The 17,607-nt window shown below is 41.8% G+C and overlaps 1 protein-coding gene across 1 annotated transcript in view; it reads left to right on the top strand.

Moving 5' to 3' along the window:
• Positions 1–17,607, top strand: part of LOC124802832 (cohesin subunit SA-2-like) — a 376,821-nt gene that overhangs the window by 11,213 nt on the left and 348,001 nt on the right. The gene's annotated exons all lie outside the window — the stretch shown is intronic.

The raw sequence follows: 17,607 nt of genomic DNA, 5'->3' as shown, positions 1-17,607 counted from the left end.
GTGTTTGAAACTAGTAGACTTCCCTTGGCAAGGAATGCCTGTTTGGCAGTGCTGGTCCTCCTTGCGCCATCCTTCATTGGTTATTTTGCTGCCTAAGTAGCAGAATTCCTTAACTTCACCTGCTTTGTGACCATCAATCCTGATTTTAAGCTTCTCGCTGTTCTCATTTCTGCTACTTCTCATTACTTTAGTCTTCCTTCGATTTGCTTTCAATCCATATTCTGTACTCATTAGACTGTTCATTCCATTCAGCAGACCCTGTAATTCTTCTTTACTTTCACTGAGGTCAGCAGTGTCATCAGCAGATCTTATCATTGATATCCTTTCACCTTAAATTTTAGTTCTGCTCTTGAACCTTTCTTTTATTTCTGTCATTGCTTCTTTGATGTATAAACTGAACAGTAGGGACAAAAGGCTACATCAGTGCCATACACCCTTTCTAATCCAAGCACTTCATTCTTGGTCTTCACTCTTAATGTTTCCTCTTGACTTTTGAACATACTGTGTATTACCCATCTTTCCCTAGAGCTTACACCTATTTTTCTCGGAATTTCAAACATCTTGCACTATTTGACATTTTCTAACGCTTTTTCTAGGTGATAGATTCTATGAAAGTGTCTCAGTTTTTCTTTAGTATTGCTTATGTTATCAACCGCAACATCAGAACTGCATCTCTGGTGGCTTTATCTTCCCTAAAGCCACACATCCTAAATTTTCTTTTTCATTATTCTGTATATTAGTCTTGTCAGCAACTCAGATGCACAAGCTGTTAAGCTGCTTGTGTGGCAGTTGTCACATTTGTCGGTTCTGGCAATTTTTGGAATTGTGTAGATGATATTTTTCCAAAAGTCAGATGCTTTTAGAAATTCTGATGGACTGTTTATATCACACTTCTGACTTATTTGATATTACGTCTTCCAAAGCTCTTTTAAATTCTGATTCTAATATTGGATACTGTATTTCTTCTATATCGACACCTGTTTCTTCTTCTATCATGTCCTCAGACAATTCTTCCCCTTCACACTGGCTGTTAGTGTACTCTTTCCACCCATCTGCTCTCTTCTCTGCATTTAACAGTGAATTCCCACTGCAGTCATATTGTTGCTACTCTTGCTTTTAATTTCAATGTAGATTGTTTTGCCTTTCCTGTATGCTGCTGCAGTCCTTCCAACAGTCATTTCATTTTCGATTTGTGCACTTTTTTTATGTAGTCATTTTGCCTTAGCGTCCCTGCATTTCCCATTTATTTCATTCCTAAGTGACTTGTATTTCTGAGTATCCTTGAAGATGGAATGTACCAAGATGGAATGTATCTATTTCTGAGTATCCTTGAAGATGGAATGTACCAATATTATGAGAAGGAAAGTTGCCACTCACCTATTGCAGAGATGCTGAGTCACGGATAGGTACAACAAAAAGACTCAATTATAGCTTTCGGCCATTAAGGCCTTCTTCAACAATAAACACACATACACGCGTACGTATGCAGGTGCAGGCGCGCGCGTGCCCCCCCCCCCCCCTTCCACACACACACACACACATTCATGCAAACGCAACTCACACACGAATGGAGTCCCAGGCAACTGAAACCACACTGCTAGCAGCAGCACTGACGCGTGATGGGAGTGGCGATTGGGTGGGGGTAAAGAGGAGGCTGGGGCAGGGAGGGGGAGAGGTAGTATGATGGGGGGGGGGGGTGATGGAGAGTGAAGTGCTGCCAGTTAGATGGAGGACATGGGTGGGGGGGGGTAGTGGCAGAAAAGGAGTAATAAAAAGACTGGGTGTGGTGGTGGTTTGACAGCTGTGTGGTGCTGGAATGGGTAAAGAGAAGGGGCTGGATGGGTGAGGACAGTCACTAACAAAGGTTGAGGCCAGGAGTGTTACAGGAACATAGGACGCATCACAGGGAAAGTTCCCATCCACGCAGTTCAGTAAAACTGGTGTTGGTGGGAAGGGTCCATACGGCACAGGCTGTGAAGCAGTCATTGAAATTAAGGATATCATGCTTGGCAGTGTGTTAAGCAACAGGGTGGTCCACTTGTTTGTTGGCAACAGTTGTCGGTGGCCATTCATGCAGACAGACAGCTCGTTGGTTGTCATGCCTACATAGAATGCAGAACAGTGGTTGCAGCGTAGCTTGTAAACCACATGACTGGTTTCACAGACAGCCCTGCCTTTGATGGGATAGGTGATATTAGTGACTGGACTGGAGTAGGTAGCAGTGGTGGGAGGGTGTATGGGACAGGTCTTGCATCTAGGTCTATTACAGGGGTATGAGACATGAGGTAAGGGATTCAGAGAAGGGGTTGAGTAAAGATGGATGAGTATATTGTGTAGATTCAGTGGGTGGCGGAATACCACTGTGGGAGGGGTGGGAAGGACTCACTACTCAAATCCTTGAGCGCATCCCAGAACCTCTCCCTGGGGTCCATCTCTCTGCTCACACCTACCACTCACACACTCCTACCTTCCATCATGCTTCCTAAAGTCCACAAACCCAACCACCCAAGACACCCCATTGTGGCCGGTTAAGGTGCCCCCACTGAGAGAATCTCTGCTCTCATAGACTAACATCTTCAACCTATTGCACGGAACCTATCCTACCAACCATTTCCTCCATCTATTTTCCAGAGTTCCTGTTCCTTTACCACACAGCGCCCTGCATGTCGCTTCTGATGCCACCTCCCTGGACACTAATATTCCGAATGCCCATGGCCTTACGACTATTGAACACTACCTTTCCCAACGACCAACAAATTCCTAACCAACAACCTCCTTCCTAGTTGCCATGACCAATTATATCCTCACCCACAATTACTTCTCCTTTGAAGGCATTACCTACAAACAAATCTGGGGTATGGCTATGGGCACCCATATGTCACCATCCTATGCCAATCTATTCATGGGCCATCTAGAGGAATCCTTCCTAAACACCCAGAATCCTAAACCCCTCATCTGGTTCAGATTCACTGATGACATCTTTGCTATCTGGATCGAAGGTGAGGACAACCTATCCACATTCCTCCAGAACCTCAACAACTTCTCCCCCATTTGCTTCACCTGATCATACTCAACCCAACATGCCACCTTCCTAGAAGTTGACCTCCACCTCAGAGATGGCTACATCAGTACCTCCATCCATATCAAACCTACTAACCACCAGCAGTACCTCCACTTTGACAGCTGCCATCCGTTCTATACCAAGAAGTCCCTTCCATATAGCCTGGCCACCTGTGGTTGTCGCAGCTGCAGTGACGAGCAGTCCATCTCAAAATATACCAAGGGTCTCACAGAAGCCTTCACTGATGGTAATTATCGTCCCAACCGTGTACAAAAACAAGTCTTCCGTGCCTTATCTTGCCAGTCTTCCACCACCTCCCAAAGTCCACCCTCCGGCCACAGAGTAGCATTCCCCTAGTAATTCAGTACCATCCAGGACTGGAGCAACTGAATTACATTCTCAGCCAGGATTTCGATTACCTCTCATCGTGCACTGAATTGAGACATGACCTGCCCACCATCCTTCCCACCCCTCCCACAGCGGTATTCCACTGTCCACTGAATGTACATTATATACTCGTCCAACCTTACACAACCTCTGCTCCCAATGCCTTACCTCATGGCTTATACCCCTGTAATAGACCTAGATGCAAGACCTGTCCCACACATCCTCCCACCCCCACCTACTCCAGTCCGACAGCTAACATCACCTATACCATCAAAGGCAGGGCTACCTGTGAAACCAGTCATGTGGTCTACAAGCTAAGCTGCAACCACTGTTCTGCATTCTATGTAGGCATGACAACCAACAAGCTCTCTGTCTGCATGAATGACCACCAGCAAACTGTAGCCAAGAAGCAACTTGACCACCCTGTTGCTGAACATGCTGCCAAACATGATATCCTTCATTTCAATGACTGCTTCACAGCCTGTGCCATATGGATCCTTCCTACCAACACCATCTTTTCTGAATTGCGCAGCTGGGAACTTTCCCTGCAATACATCTTATGTTCCCATAACCCTCCTGGCGTCAACCTTTGTTAGTCACTGTCCTCACCCATCCAGCACCTTCCCTGTTCCCATTCCAGCGCTACACAGCTGTCAATCCAGCATCACACCCAGTCTTTTTATTTCTCTCCTTTGCCGCCATTGCCCCCCCCTCCCCCACCTCTCCCCTGCCCACCATCTACCATCTAACCTGCAATACTTCTCTGTCTGTCCCCCCCCCTCCCCCACCATACTATCCCTCCCCCTCCCCGCCCAAGCCTCCTCCTTACCCCCACCCAGTCGCCACTCCCATTATGCACCAGTGCTGCTGGTTGCAGTGTGGTTTCAGTTGCCTGAGACTGGAGTAGTGTGCATTTGCATGCATGCATGTGTGAATGTGTGTGTGTGTCTATTGTTGAAGAAGGCCGTAATGTGATCCAAAAGTACTTCACAGATTGTGAGGTGAAGGTCTTTCTGGTCTTGAACATGAGCCATGGAATGAACTTCATGGCAACATGATGCATTCCAAGGGCTTAATTGTGAGTCTTTTTGTTGTGCCTGTCTGCGAATCAGCATCTCCGCTATATGGTGAGTGGCAGCTTTTGTTCTCATTATATTATTATCCTTGAAAATTTTTGTACTTCCTTTTTTCATTGATCAACTGAAATATTTCCTCTGTTACCCATAGTTTCTTTGCAGTTACCTTCTTTGTACCTATATTTTTCCCTCGAACTTCTGTGATTGCTCTTTTTAGAGATGTCCATCCCTCTTCCATTGAACTGTTTACTGAGCTATTCCTTATCACAGTATAGCCTTAGAAAACTTCAAGTGTACTTCTTCATTCCTTAGTACTTCATTGCGCATTGCTTCTTCCTGATTAGTGTCTTATACTTTAGTCTACTCTTCATCATTAATAAGTTGTGGTCTGAGTCTGTATCTGCTCCTGGGTATGCCTTACAATCCAGTATCTGATTTTGAAATCTCTGTCTGATCATGATGTAATCTAAATGAAATCTTCCCATATCTCCCGGGCTTTTTCAAGTATACACCCTCCTCTTGTGATTCTTGAACAGAGAATTTGCTATTACTAGCTAAAATTTATTGGAGAACTCAACTAGTCTTTCACCTCTCTCATTGCTAGTACCAAGAGTAACCCTTTCTTTTACTGCTTCCCCTACGACAAGATTCCAGTGCCTGATGACTATCAGATTTTCAACTCCATTTACATACTGAATTACTTGTTCAATATCCTCAATTTTCTCTCTCTCTCTCTCTCTCTCTCTCTCTCTCTCTATCTCTCTCTCTCTCTCTCTCTCTCTCTCTCTCTCTCTCTCTTTCATCTTCAGCTTGTGACATTGTCATGTATACCTGAACTGTTTTTGGTGGTGTTGGTTTGCCATTATTTCCAATGAGAACAACCCTGTCACTGAACTGTTCACTGTGACTCAATCTGTCATATGTTCCTATTCAGAATAAATGTTGCTACTCTTATACCATTTTCTGCTGCTATTGATATACTACTGAAACTCAAATTTTTGGGTAAAGTTTAACTGAAAATTTTAAACGTATATGGAATATGGTAGAATAATTCATTTAGGTCAATAAATAATTTTAAAATGTGGGGTAACTGACTAGATTACATATTTTCAGAAGTTGGGTATGAAGTACCCTTCCCCAGTATTGCAAGGCAAGGTGTAATGAGATTCACCAGTGGCTAAGAACTGAAGTCAGAAAGGCAAGATGATTCTACCAGGAAGCCCACACATGGAAGAAACAGCTCGCAGCTGGGGACCTTGAGCAGCAAGTTAAAAACTGCTAACACCAGGCAACAGTGGCTAGCTGGAACTGAGTTGTGGCACAGAATCTACATCTTGATGCTACTGTCTGTCAAAAGATAAAATTTCTGACAATGTTATCAACTCTAAAATGATTAGACAGCAACATGCAGAAAATTAACATCAATCTACCCATGAACTGATGGATGGACACTTTCTTTCCACATGGCATTGCAGTGGATGCATTTGATGAATACAGAGAACTGCAGAACAGAAGTGGGGAAGCATATATGGAGATGGGGCAGTTTTTCAATTTTCACAAGAGGAGATGAGAAAGGAAGCCCTGAAACTGAAAAGGAGTAAATCACCGTGTCCTGACTACATTCCTGCTTATGTTTTACATGCCCTTGATACATATATAATTTTATATTTGAGCAAACTCCATAACACATCTTTATTGCAGGAAAGAATACTGGATACTTGGAGGAAAGGAAATTTTCTTGAAAAAGGGTGAAGACAAAAATCGCCTTGGTTCAGAGTCATGCAGGCCAATTTGCCTTCTGTATATGAGAAATTCGTATGCAGTAGATTGCAGCAGAAAATACTTCCAGGCTTGCCAAAACTGCCCTTCATAAATACAGGGTGTACGTTTATTACAAGGCATGTATGCAATGCAATGCCATGCCATGCCATGCCATGCCATGCCATGCCATGCCATGTTGGTTGGTAGATGGATATCATTAATGTGCTAGTGTCTTTGCATGTGGACAACGGCATAGGTGGTTTGGACTTCAGAAGGAGGTAAGAAGTAAAGGAGACAATGTACTTCACTGTCAGTAAACAGCTGTTTAATTCACTTGCAGGAGGTACTCAATATGACTGCCACCAACTTTGATACATTTTGTGTATCAGCTGATGTTGCATCACTGAACCTGTGTAAAGGTTCCCTGCATATCATGGTCAGCGACAGCTGCTGCTTTCATTTTGACAGCTGCTGCTTTCATTTGTGCCACAGGATCTTGTGGTGCCTCCATGTGTGTCTTGTACACAAGAATTTTCATGAACTCTCATAAACGAAAATTCAATGATGTCAGGTTCGGTGGGCAAAGGAGCCACACTATTGGGCCTCCATGTCAAGTCCGTCTGTTGGTGACGCTGTCATTCAAGTGGCCACATATTACATTCTCAAAGTATGCTGGAGCACTAACCTGCTAGAAGTACATGGTGCACTGGATGTCCAGAAGTGCCCTGTCCAACAAGTTGGGTAAGAAATTTCACAGTAGTACAGGGTAATTGTGAGCATCATCATGCGTAGGTATGAAGTGCATAGCTATGACATGGTTATCAGTGAGATCCTCCCCCATGTTGACAGCAAAGAGATGTTGATGGCCTTGAATATGCAGCCATGAAGATGTCCTTTGTCCTAATATGGCTTTTTCCGGTATTGAAAATGCTGCCCCTGGTGAAGATGAACTTGTCAGAAAACAGAATACATCATAGGAACTGGGAATCCAGCCTGCTTTGTGAGCAGCCATTAGCAACAGTTGACACAATGAGAAAAGTCTTCCTCAGTCATTGCATGAGCCCTCTGGAGTACGAAGGGATGAAGGTGCTCATTGTGCTGAACATGCTACACAGCTATGTGGTTCACACCTGTGGTGTGTGCTACAGCTCAGTGGCCCTAGAAGTCTTCTCTGAAAAACCTTCTTTAAATTTTAGTGTATGTTCTGTATGCAGTCATCCAACGTGGTGACGTTTAGGACTTAAGCTGCCCATTTTACGTAACCACCTCTCCATCTTGCGAACATAGTGTGGGCTGGGTGATGCCCACTGAGGTAACATTCTTCATAGAGCCCGCATGCTTCTCTTGTATTACTTTGTGCTCATCCGTATAAAAGAAGCATGTCGATGTACCCTGCAGTTTTGTACAACAACCATTATTCATTCCTGTTTTACAGAAGCCATGCGAATGACTGAACTATGTACAGTATGAAATTATGTGACACTAGATAGTATGGTACTGTATTGGTTTCTATGTAAGGCTGTGGAGTGCTTTGTGTGCCATGTACGTATGAAGCAGTACCACTGATAAACACTCTGACCTCACACTACTCACAGAAACCCTTTGTTGCTTGCCAGTGTTGGTTTATTTACTTACAGTACTGTTTTGGAAGCTCTAGTGCATCTAGTCTCAATCTTATTGCAATGTTTATTGTTTCCCTTACTCCTTGCCTAGCTTGTGTAGTCCAGACTACCTGCATCCTCCTCCACATTTCAATATGATATTCTCACAAGGTATCCATATACCAACCACCATACTTTGTAACACACATTCTGATAAACCCTCTATGTTACAGCCCTAATGATAGGTATCACTGATGTTTTCTAGTATGTTGGCCATTACTTTTTGGCTACACGGGTGACATGGACTCGCCACAAGTGTTTTACAGCTGTTTCAAGAGCTATTGCCAAAACAGTGTCTCATCCCTGTGGTGACCAGGAGATTCCCTTACAAATTTTGAAAGGCAACAGGGATCTGTAAGTGGCTCTGTCTTCTGCGATCTGGTACTTGACCCATTATTTGGAAAGCTGCACCTTGAGAAAGCAGTCGTAGGAATAGTGGCTTATGCCAGTGATGTGATGTTTCTTTTGAAGGAAATTTCCAGAAGTAACCTGGGAGAATGATGTTACACAGTCCCCCAGAAAATACATTACTGGTGCCAGGGAGTTAAATTGTCTGTTGTGCTTGAAAAGATATGTTATTAAAATGGAACATTTTAAGATTCCCAATCATCTAATGAAGCTAAAGGTCCACAAAGAGAAATACTGTCATCAGATACCTTGGCATATTTTTGGGTCCGTGATAAAATTATAGTGCAAATACTGAAGAAATGAGTAGTAGAGGTAGGAATATGAGGAACAAAATTTTTAGTCTACCCAGTTACGTTATTAGTTGAACTGCTAGTTCATAATTGTATCATAATGTTGTTCTGACTGTGATAATAGGATACTGTGCAGGTGCTTTGGTGCACAGGCTTTTGTTTGTAGTGCCAGAGCGGGTAGTTAACAGGCCGAAATAGGAATAGTTCTTCAGTTAATTTTCCAGATTGCCTATCCTCCTCCTCTTGTATTTCATTACTCACCCATATATCGTCCTACCTCACATTTTTCTTGGATCATCTTCTCTCCTACGATCATGCTAATATTGATGGGCATTTCCGTCGTTCCTATACTGATGTTCACCACCTCTCCCTTTGTAGTATGGCGGGGTACTAAAATGATGATTGGTAATGATTATTTCTATTTCGAGTTTGCCCATTCGATTGTTTTCCTGTGAGTGAATAGATTCTAACTGTTCCAGCACTTCAGTTGATGGATCTCTGTTATTAGTCACTCCCATATGGGTTTTCCTGCATCCTCTGATCCAGTCTTCTCTTCATTGCAGGTATCATTTTGTCATCATTTAATGGTTGCTCTGAGGTTCCATTCAGCTCCCAAAAATTCTCAGCAAATAATTCTCACAATTTACTCTTCAGTATGTTAAGACATTTGTGGTGTAGTAAATCTTAGTGTTGCACACTGGTGACTCTTGGATCAGTACTTCTTCAATGATGACACTTCAAATTGATTGGAATTATTAGCTTCTTCTTTCTTCTTAACTCCCCAAGGGAAAGTTTCATCTTCCAACTTCCAACTGTCTATTGCAAACTGGATTTTTCATTGAAGTGTGTTGTGGTAACTGATTTTAACCACTCGGTAAGTATCAGTATGTGCAATTTCCATTTTAATTTATACAGGGTGACAGTTATTGAACTATATGAAATAAAATAGCCATAAATTCTGAACAGTTTGCGGTAGGACATTCAAACTGCACGTTTGGGTGTGGGGTATGATGGAAATTAGTATGCGCGTGTGCAGGTACCTTGTTGTTGTTGGCCTTATGCATGTGAAAATCTCACAGTACAGTGTGCCTAAACATATAGCTCTTATGAGGGCTTACTATGTGAGCAATAACAGCCCAACTGTGGCTCAAAGGAAGTTTGCAACCGAGTTCAAACTCGAGAAACCGATCTAAGTCTGCTAACAATTAAGAATTTGATTCACAAGTTCGAGAGAACGGGTAGTGTTCATGATGACAGTGTTGGCAAAGTCGGTTGTCCAAAAAGGGTGAAAACACGTGAAAACATCAAGAATACACACGCTGCGTTTCAAAGCAGCCCCAGGAAATCGATCACATGTGCTGCACAACTGGTGAGAATGAACCAGGATACACTGTGACAAATTTTTGTTGAAGGCATGTATCTTTTGCCGTACAAAATTCAAACCGATCAGTAGTTAAGCCCCAGGGCCGTGGAACAGTGGTTTGTGTTTTGCCAACACTATGGTCCACAGAATTAATGAAAAGGGCTTTGTTGTGAATGTGGTTTGGTTTAATGACAAAGCCCACTTTCATTTTGATGGACTCGTCAATAAGCAAAATTAGCGCATTTTGTGGACTGAGAATCTGCGTTTCACATTCAAGAAGTCTCTTCAGCCTCAGAGGGTGACTGTGTGATGTTGCAATGCCCAGTCACAGAATAATCGGTGCGATGTTCCTTGATGGCATGGTGACTGCTGAACGGCACGTGAAGGTTTTGGAAGATGATCTCGTCCTCATTATCCGAAGTGACCCTGATTTCGACAAGATGTGGTTTGTGCGAGATGGAGCTCAACCCTATCGAAGCAGGAGAGTGTCTGATGTCCTGGAGGAGCACTTTGGGGACTGCATTATGGGATGGACCTCGATTGGCTGCCTTGGTCTCTGGATCTGAACACATGCAGACAAAGTGTACTGCAGCAACCCCAAAAAACATTGCTGATCTGAAAACAGCTACTCAGGTGGTCATCAACAGCATCGATGTTCTGACACTTCAGTGGGTCATCAGAATTTCGCTATTCGTCTTCACCACATCATCTCGAATGATGGCAGGCATACCAAACATGTCATAACTTAAATCCGAATATCCGTAGTGACATTTACATGTTGTATAAGTGTGTGCATGACATAGTTTTTAACATTTTTTTTTCATTTAGTTCAATAATTGTCACCCTGTATGTTTGTTGTGTGTCAAACTGAGTATAAGTGTTATCACTAGTCACTATAACATCATCATTACCTTCCCTCACTTTCAAAGTTGCATTGTTAATTTTCGTATTGATCTCATCAGTTTTATTTCTTTATTGTTGTATCCTTTCTAGCAAGTGGCTGATCTCTGACATGACCTGTTGAACGTCCTTTTTTCACTGTACTGTTGTTTCTTCCCTCAAATTCACAGCCAGTTCAGTTTCATTTTCTTTCCAGTCCTTTGATAGCAATGCTGCACTCTTGTTGCACCTCTGCCACATTTGCTGGTCACGCTGTTTTTCATCTTCTTGATTCTTCTCTTGTAGTTTAAGTTAAACGTCCATAACATGTTTCTTGGGCTTTCCTATTATTGCTGCTCTCACTCTGTTCATATTGTCTTGAAGTTTGGCCAGATTGTACTGCATTTGGCATCCCTTTCTTTCTGGCCTCTCTTACAATTTTCTTGAATTTGGATAATTGTCTCCCTTAATTTTGTATTTGTTTCGACCAGTACCTGGGGCATTTTCTCCATGTTTTATTTGTTTCCTGTGATATTTTCTCTTTTTTTCTTGGAATATTTTTGCTATGTTCTCTATGTTTTCTTGTGATATTTTCTCTATGCTCAGTTTCTTTATTTCCTTTGGATGATTTTGAGTCGTCTTGGGATATGTGAACTATTAACTTTTCCATAATTGATTGCAGCCATTCCTCTTCTATGCCTGGTCTATCCCTCATTGTATTTATTAGTATCTCGGGGTAACTAGTTGAATGGCCAAAACCACTGATTCTGGAATCATCTCTATATGCCTGCATTATGACCATTTGACCAGATACTACATCGTCAATCTAATGCTTTGGTTCTGAAGACATCTTGACTATTCAGAATTTGTGGCAAGTATTATGAAAGAACCTGTTAGTAACCCACACAGCTCCTTCTGATTAACAGTTAATGTAGTAAGCACTAGTTGTCATTTGTAGTTGATCCAAATTAACAGAACAACTTTCACAACAGAAAGCAGAAGTCCTCTTACACCTACGAAAGTCACACACATCGACATTCAATCATAAATTTTCACAGAGTGCTTAAAGAAGGGACATACTATAAATAAGTCAACAAATAAACTTGTAAATTGCAATAAGTAGTGCATTTGAATTGTTGCTGTTTGCTTTTGTCAGTGGTTAGTTGTATAAACATGCACTTAATAGCATACTATACTTCAAATCAAAAATGCAAAATACAACTTTAAATCTGATATACTCTCTGAAAGCTGGATAATATGGGTTTTTGTTGTGTTAGCTGATTGTCCTCTTTCACATATACTCCCGTAAACCTCCTGATGTTTTGACATTAGGTTGGGTGGGTTGCAGTTTGTGTTTCTGTGGTTGCATTGCATCTGCACGGCTCGTAATTCTATTCTCGGTCACTTGGTGCGTTGGTGTCGCCGTAATTTTGTGGTCGCCTACTGGACGGAACTGCCGCTGCTTGGTGGTGTGATGGCTCAAGTTTGCTCATCTGCTATTTGACAGAGCTGTCATTGCTTGATGTTACCAGTTTGGCTACCATGTGTTGTTGTCGCTGCTGTGTAGAAGTTCTGCCCCTAGATGGAGATACTGGCATATCGGTATGTGGTGTTAGCGATCTACGATGCTAAGTCGCTGCAGTTGGACAGTTCACTGCGACACCCTTTTGTCATCAATGTTCCTTGTGTGGCATAGTTCCAGTGGCATGTAAAATCACTTTCCTACTCCATGTTCTTTGTCACTGAACCACCTATCTGTATGAAATCACTTAATAACTGTGTGATGTTTGAATTTACATATGCATTCAAGTTTGTGGGTCCATATGAAAGACGAATTTTGAGCTTAAATTAACTAGAAAAAACTCTTCAGTTAAGTTCATGATGAGTGCTTCCCCTATTTATTTGTGATAATGTTCAGACCTGTTTCTCCTTAATATCTGAATATTACTGCTAGTCGAGCAGATTTTAATGTTTACACTTTTAAACGCAGTTCATTTAACACCACTACCACTGCACAGTATTGTGAAAACAAGTTTTACTCACAATATACAAGCTTATATCCCATATAGTATTGCTTTTAGTTCAAATTTTATTGTTCTCTCCTGCAATTTTTGAGTTTCAAAATTGTCATATCACACTGGCCAGGGATTAGCACACACATCATTTGATCCAAAGACACAGGTCCTAGTCATGGCAGCTACAAGGTAACACTCCTGTTCGATCTGATTGTTAAAAAATTTATGAATAGTTAGTAGATTAACTTTTGATTTTAGTGTCTAGTCTAATGACTAAGTATGATCAGTTTATTGTCATGGAAGAGGTTACAATATAAAGTAATATAATATTTTTAAATGCAATAGAGACAGACACCTCCTTTATCGTATGTATATCATATGTATCTAGAACACAGGGCAAATACGTCAAAATATTGAGAGATGATATTCTGGGGATGCACACAAGTGGTTGACACTATGATCTATTGGCCAGCATGGTTGACTCAAACACCATTGAGCAGCACTCTGTATTTTAATATTCACTTTTAGTAAAACAAAAACATTCTTCTCATAATAAGTACAGTTATTCTGTATTTACTGAGGGTCTATCCATGGTGAGGGTACCACACTCAGCAGCAGCAGCCGCAGCTGATACTTCTGGTTCTGCTTTATTTTTTTTTCTATATTTGCTCAATAATCAATCATTGTACCTGCATATGACCTGTGTTAGTGCATAATGAATAATTGTGAGTAAGGGATCATGGATCCCTCACGCATTGCACTTATAACTGATACTCTGCATGACATATTTTGATGGAAGTGCCGGGTATCTTGGACATTAATATCACTATTGCTTCCATAAGACTAAACAAAAATGTTGCCTTCATGGGTAGGTACTCGAATACCCAGCAGTATGTGCTTGCCAAGATACCAATACATGCGAAAGCTTCAGTGATCCATGTGCACATTAGTAAGTCACCATAATTGTGGCCTTCATCAGTGGAGGAACTGCACTGGAAAAGAGTCCTCCTAAATATGTATGAAAGGCCTCCAAATGTACTGACTACAATCAGGGAAGACCACCAGGGCCTAGCACTGCAAATATGCCAAGTAGCTGGAAAAGAGAAGTGAGGATTTATGTCTTCTGTTTATGTCAAATCTGGCCAGGTGGAAATACTTTGAGGAGGAGGTTGTTGGTTATTGGTATGTTGCTCTACAATGCACAACAACATTGAGGAATGGAGTCGGAAATGCTGGACTTATCCTACAGTAGACAGATACCATCCAAGTTTCTCACCCACGACAATATAGCCAGCTCCCTCACCAGTTTGATTGCTGTGCACAGAAATACACATTTGGAGAAAGAGGACAACACACTGGTATGCTTACACTGTGCCTTAGGTATGTCATACGCTACTGTAATGAAAGAAAACAGCAGTTCACCTTTCAATTTGCCAAAGTAGTTCATTCTTCCCATACACAGATTTTAACGATTTTCTCAGCCACCAAACTGAGGAAACTAAAGTTGACCATTTAAGGAGATAAAGCATTACTGATGAAAATCATTAGTGGGTGACAATTTCGAAAATTTCTGGGAGTAACATTACCAGCATCAACAGCAATGAATTTGCCGAGGCACCACTAGCAATGACAAAACAAGAACTTTGAATTCGTCAGTTTTTGAGAAGTCTGTTATAACATCATCTTTGGATGAGATGTATTTCAAGCATCACAAACTGTGGAAAGTTGAAGATCTTTATTGACTAAGCTACTCCAGTAAGTTTACACATCATTTGCTTGGGCCAGGTGTCTGTCATTGAAAATGCACTTATCTCCCTGTTATCAGTGAGACAGAAAACATAGCTATATGCCAGTGACACTCATAACCATCACGAGCAGACAGAGAGCTCTGAGACACCAGTTTGTAATTAAAAGCAACAACTCCTTCCTAAATGTATGCATAGGGACAGCAAAACTAGTCCAAGCAGGCCAGCTCAATATCATTAATAAAGAATCTTGCTCCACCGCCTTTGAATGGTTGATGGACAATCTGTTTCACCTCAAAGGGATAAGAAGTCTTTGCCATCTTTAAGACACTGTTGTTTTCTTGAAGATGTTTGAAAAGAATCTAAGCCCCTTGAGAAGTGTGCTGAAGTGTATCCATGATGCAGGTCCATGCCTGAATCCCAGAAAATGCTTCTCATTGCCCAAGAAATAAAAATCTTGGGGCACCAAGTTAACAAAAATAATCTGTCTTAATCCAGTAGAAGTAAGAGCCCTATAAGATTTTCCAGCTCCTCAGTACGTTTATGATGTGAGAGGCTTTTTTGTAATGTGTTCCTACCGCAGGTACTTCATAAAGGATATCAATTGGAAGGCATGGCTGCTACAAGACATGGTGCTGGGAGGTGCCAGATTTTTTTAGAATGTGGTCCAAGAAAGATATTGTTGTGTCCTTAAAAAGGTGCAGACATAATCTCCAGTAATAGCACTTTTTGATGGAAATGCTAAGATGGAACTACACTACTGGCCATTAAAATTGCTGTACCACGAAGATGACGTGCTACAGATGCAAAATTTAACCGACAGGAATAAGATGCTGTGATATGCAAATGATTAGCTTTTCAGAGCATTCACACAAGGTTGGCGTCGGTGGCAACACCTACAACGTGCTGACAAGAGGAAAGTTTCCAACCAATTTCTCATATACAAACAGCAGTTGACTGGCGTTGCCTGGTGAAATGTTGTTGTGATGCCTCGTGTAAGGAGGAGAAATGCATACCATCACGTTTCTGACTTTGATAAAGGTCGGATTATAGCCTATCGCAATTGCGGATTATCGTATCGCGACATTGCTGCTTGTGTTGGTCGAGATCCAATGGCTGTTAGCAGAATATGTAATCAGTGGGTTCAGGAGGGTAATGTGGAATGCAGTACTGGATCCCAACAGCCTCATATCACTAGCAGTCGAGATGCCAGGCATCTTATCCGCATGGCTGTAACGGATTGTGCAGCCACATTTCGATCCCTGAGTCAACAGATGGGGATGTTTGCAAGACAACAACCATCTGCACGAACAGTTCAACGATGTTCGCAGCAGCATGGACTGTCAGCTCGGAGACCATGGCTGCAGTTACCATTGACCCTGCATCACAGACAGGAGTGCCTGCAATGGTGTACTCAACAACGAACCTGGGTGCACGAATGGCAAAACGTCATTTTTTCGGATAAATACAGGTTCTGTTTAAAGCAATGTGATGGTCACATCTGTGTTTGGCGACATCACGGTGAACCCACATTGGAAGCGTGTATTTGTCATCGCCATACTGGCATATCACCCGGCGTGATGGTATGGGGTGCCATTGGTTACAAGTCTCGGTCACCTCTTGATCGCATTGACGGTACTTTGAACAGAGGAAGTTACATTTCAGATGTGTTACGACCCGTGGCTCTACCCTTCATTCGATCCCTGTGAAACCCTACATTTCAGCAGGATAATGCACGACCGCATGTTGCAGGTCCTGTACGGGCCTTTCTAGATACAGAAAATGTTCAACTGCTGCCCTGGCCAGCACATTCTCCAGATCTCTCACCAATTGAAAACGTCTGGTCAATGGTGGCCGAGCAACTGACTAGTCACAATACGCCAGTCACTACTCTTGATGAACTGTGATATCGTGTTGAAGCTGCATGGACAGCTGTACCTGTACACGCCATCCAAACTGTGTTTGAGTTAATGCCCAGGTGTATCAAAGCCATTATTACGGCCAGAGGTGGTTATTCTGGGTACTGATTTCTCAGGATATATGCACCCAAATTGCGTGAAAATCTAATCACATGTCAGTTCTAGTATAATATATTTGTCCAATGAATACCTGTTTATCATCTGCATTTCTTCTTGGTGTAGCAATTTTAATGGTCAGCAGTGTACACACTGATGAGTAGTGGCCACACGATAGGTGCAGTTCTGATGCAAGTTTCGGAAGATGCTGATAGACTTATCACTTACTCTTCTGGTATACTCTGCAAGTCTGCCAAGGATTTCTGAGAAAAATGTGTTTGAGTTGTTCAGACAATCAGTTATATGTGCTGTCTGAATGCTGAAACATTCATCAAGACAATTTGGCAAGATGAGCACAAAGCTTCAAGCATATGATGACACATTAGTATACAAAAATGGATACAAACACAAGGACGCCAACTGCCTTTCATGGAATCCTTTAGAGGAACATCCTAGTGGTGGAGAGATCCCAGTCATTGCTGCACTAATAAACATTTTAGCTGAGCAAAGTGAAGGCTTTCGTGGCCAGTTGTTGACAAACTGCCTATTTGCTTCTGTCTCAGGTTCTTCGGCTGAAGAGTTTGAGCAATGGGACTCGGACGTTACTGAAGACTGGGAGAAATTGTCAAAGGAGAATACAGTGCATAAGGAGAAATCTTCTGAAGTACTTCTCCATCTAAGAACCTCATTCTCATGTAAAAATTTCAGTAAATAAGTTCATTGTCAGAAATATGATTACTTTCTGTTGTTACATGAAATGAGAATATGAAAACTGTGGAAGCATGTTAATATTTATTTAATTTTGCTTTCTTGTTAATAGAACAATTTTCTTATGCAATACATTGGCACAATTTCATCCACCACAGTACATTTTTTAGGCTGTAATCAGTTATGTGTTGTGTTAAGAAAGAATGAGAGAGAGAGAGAGATGTTTTTCTTGTCTTCT

The sequence above is a fragment of the Schistocerca piceifrons genome, chromosome 6 (genome assembly GCF_021461385.2).
Source record: "Schistocerca piceifrons isolate TAMUIC-IGC-003096 chromosome 6, iqSchPice1.1, whole genome shotgun sequence".
Taxonomy (NCBI): domain Eukaryota; kingdom Metazoa; phylum Arthropoda; class Insecta; order Orthoptera; family Acrididae; genus Schistocerca; species Schistocerca piceifrons.
The sequence above is the reverse complement of the archived record's forward strand: the minus strand, read 5'-3'. Positions and strand labels throughout refer to the sequence as shown.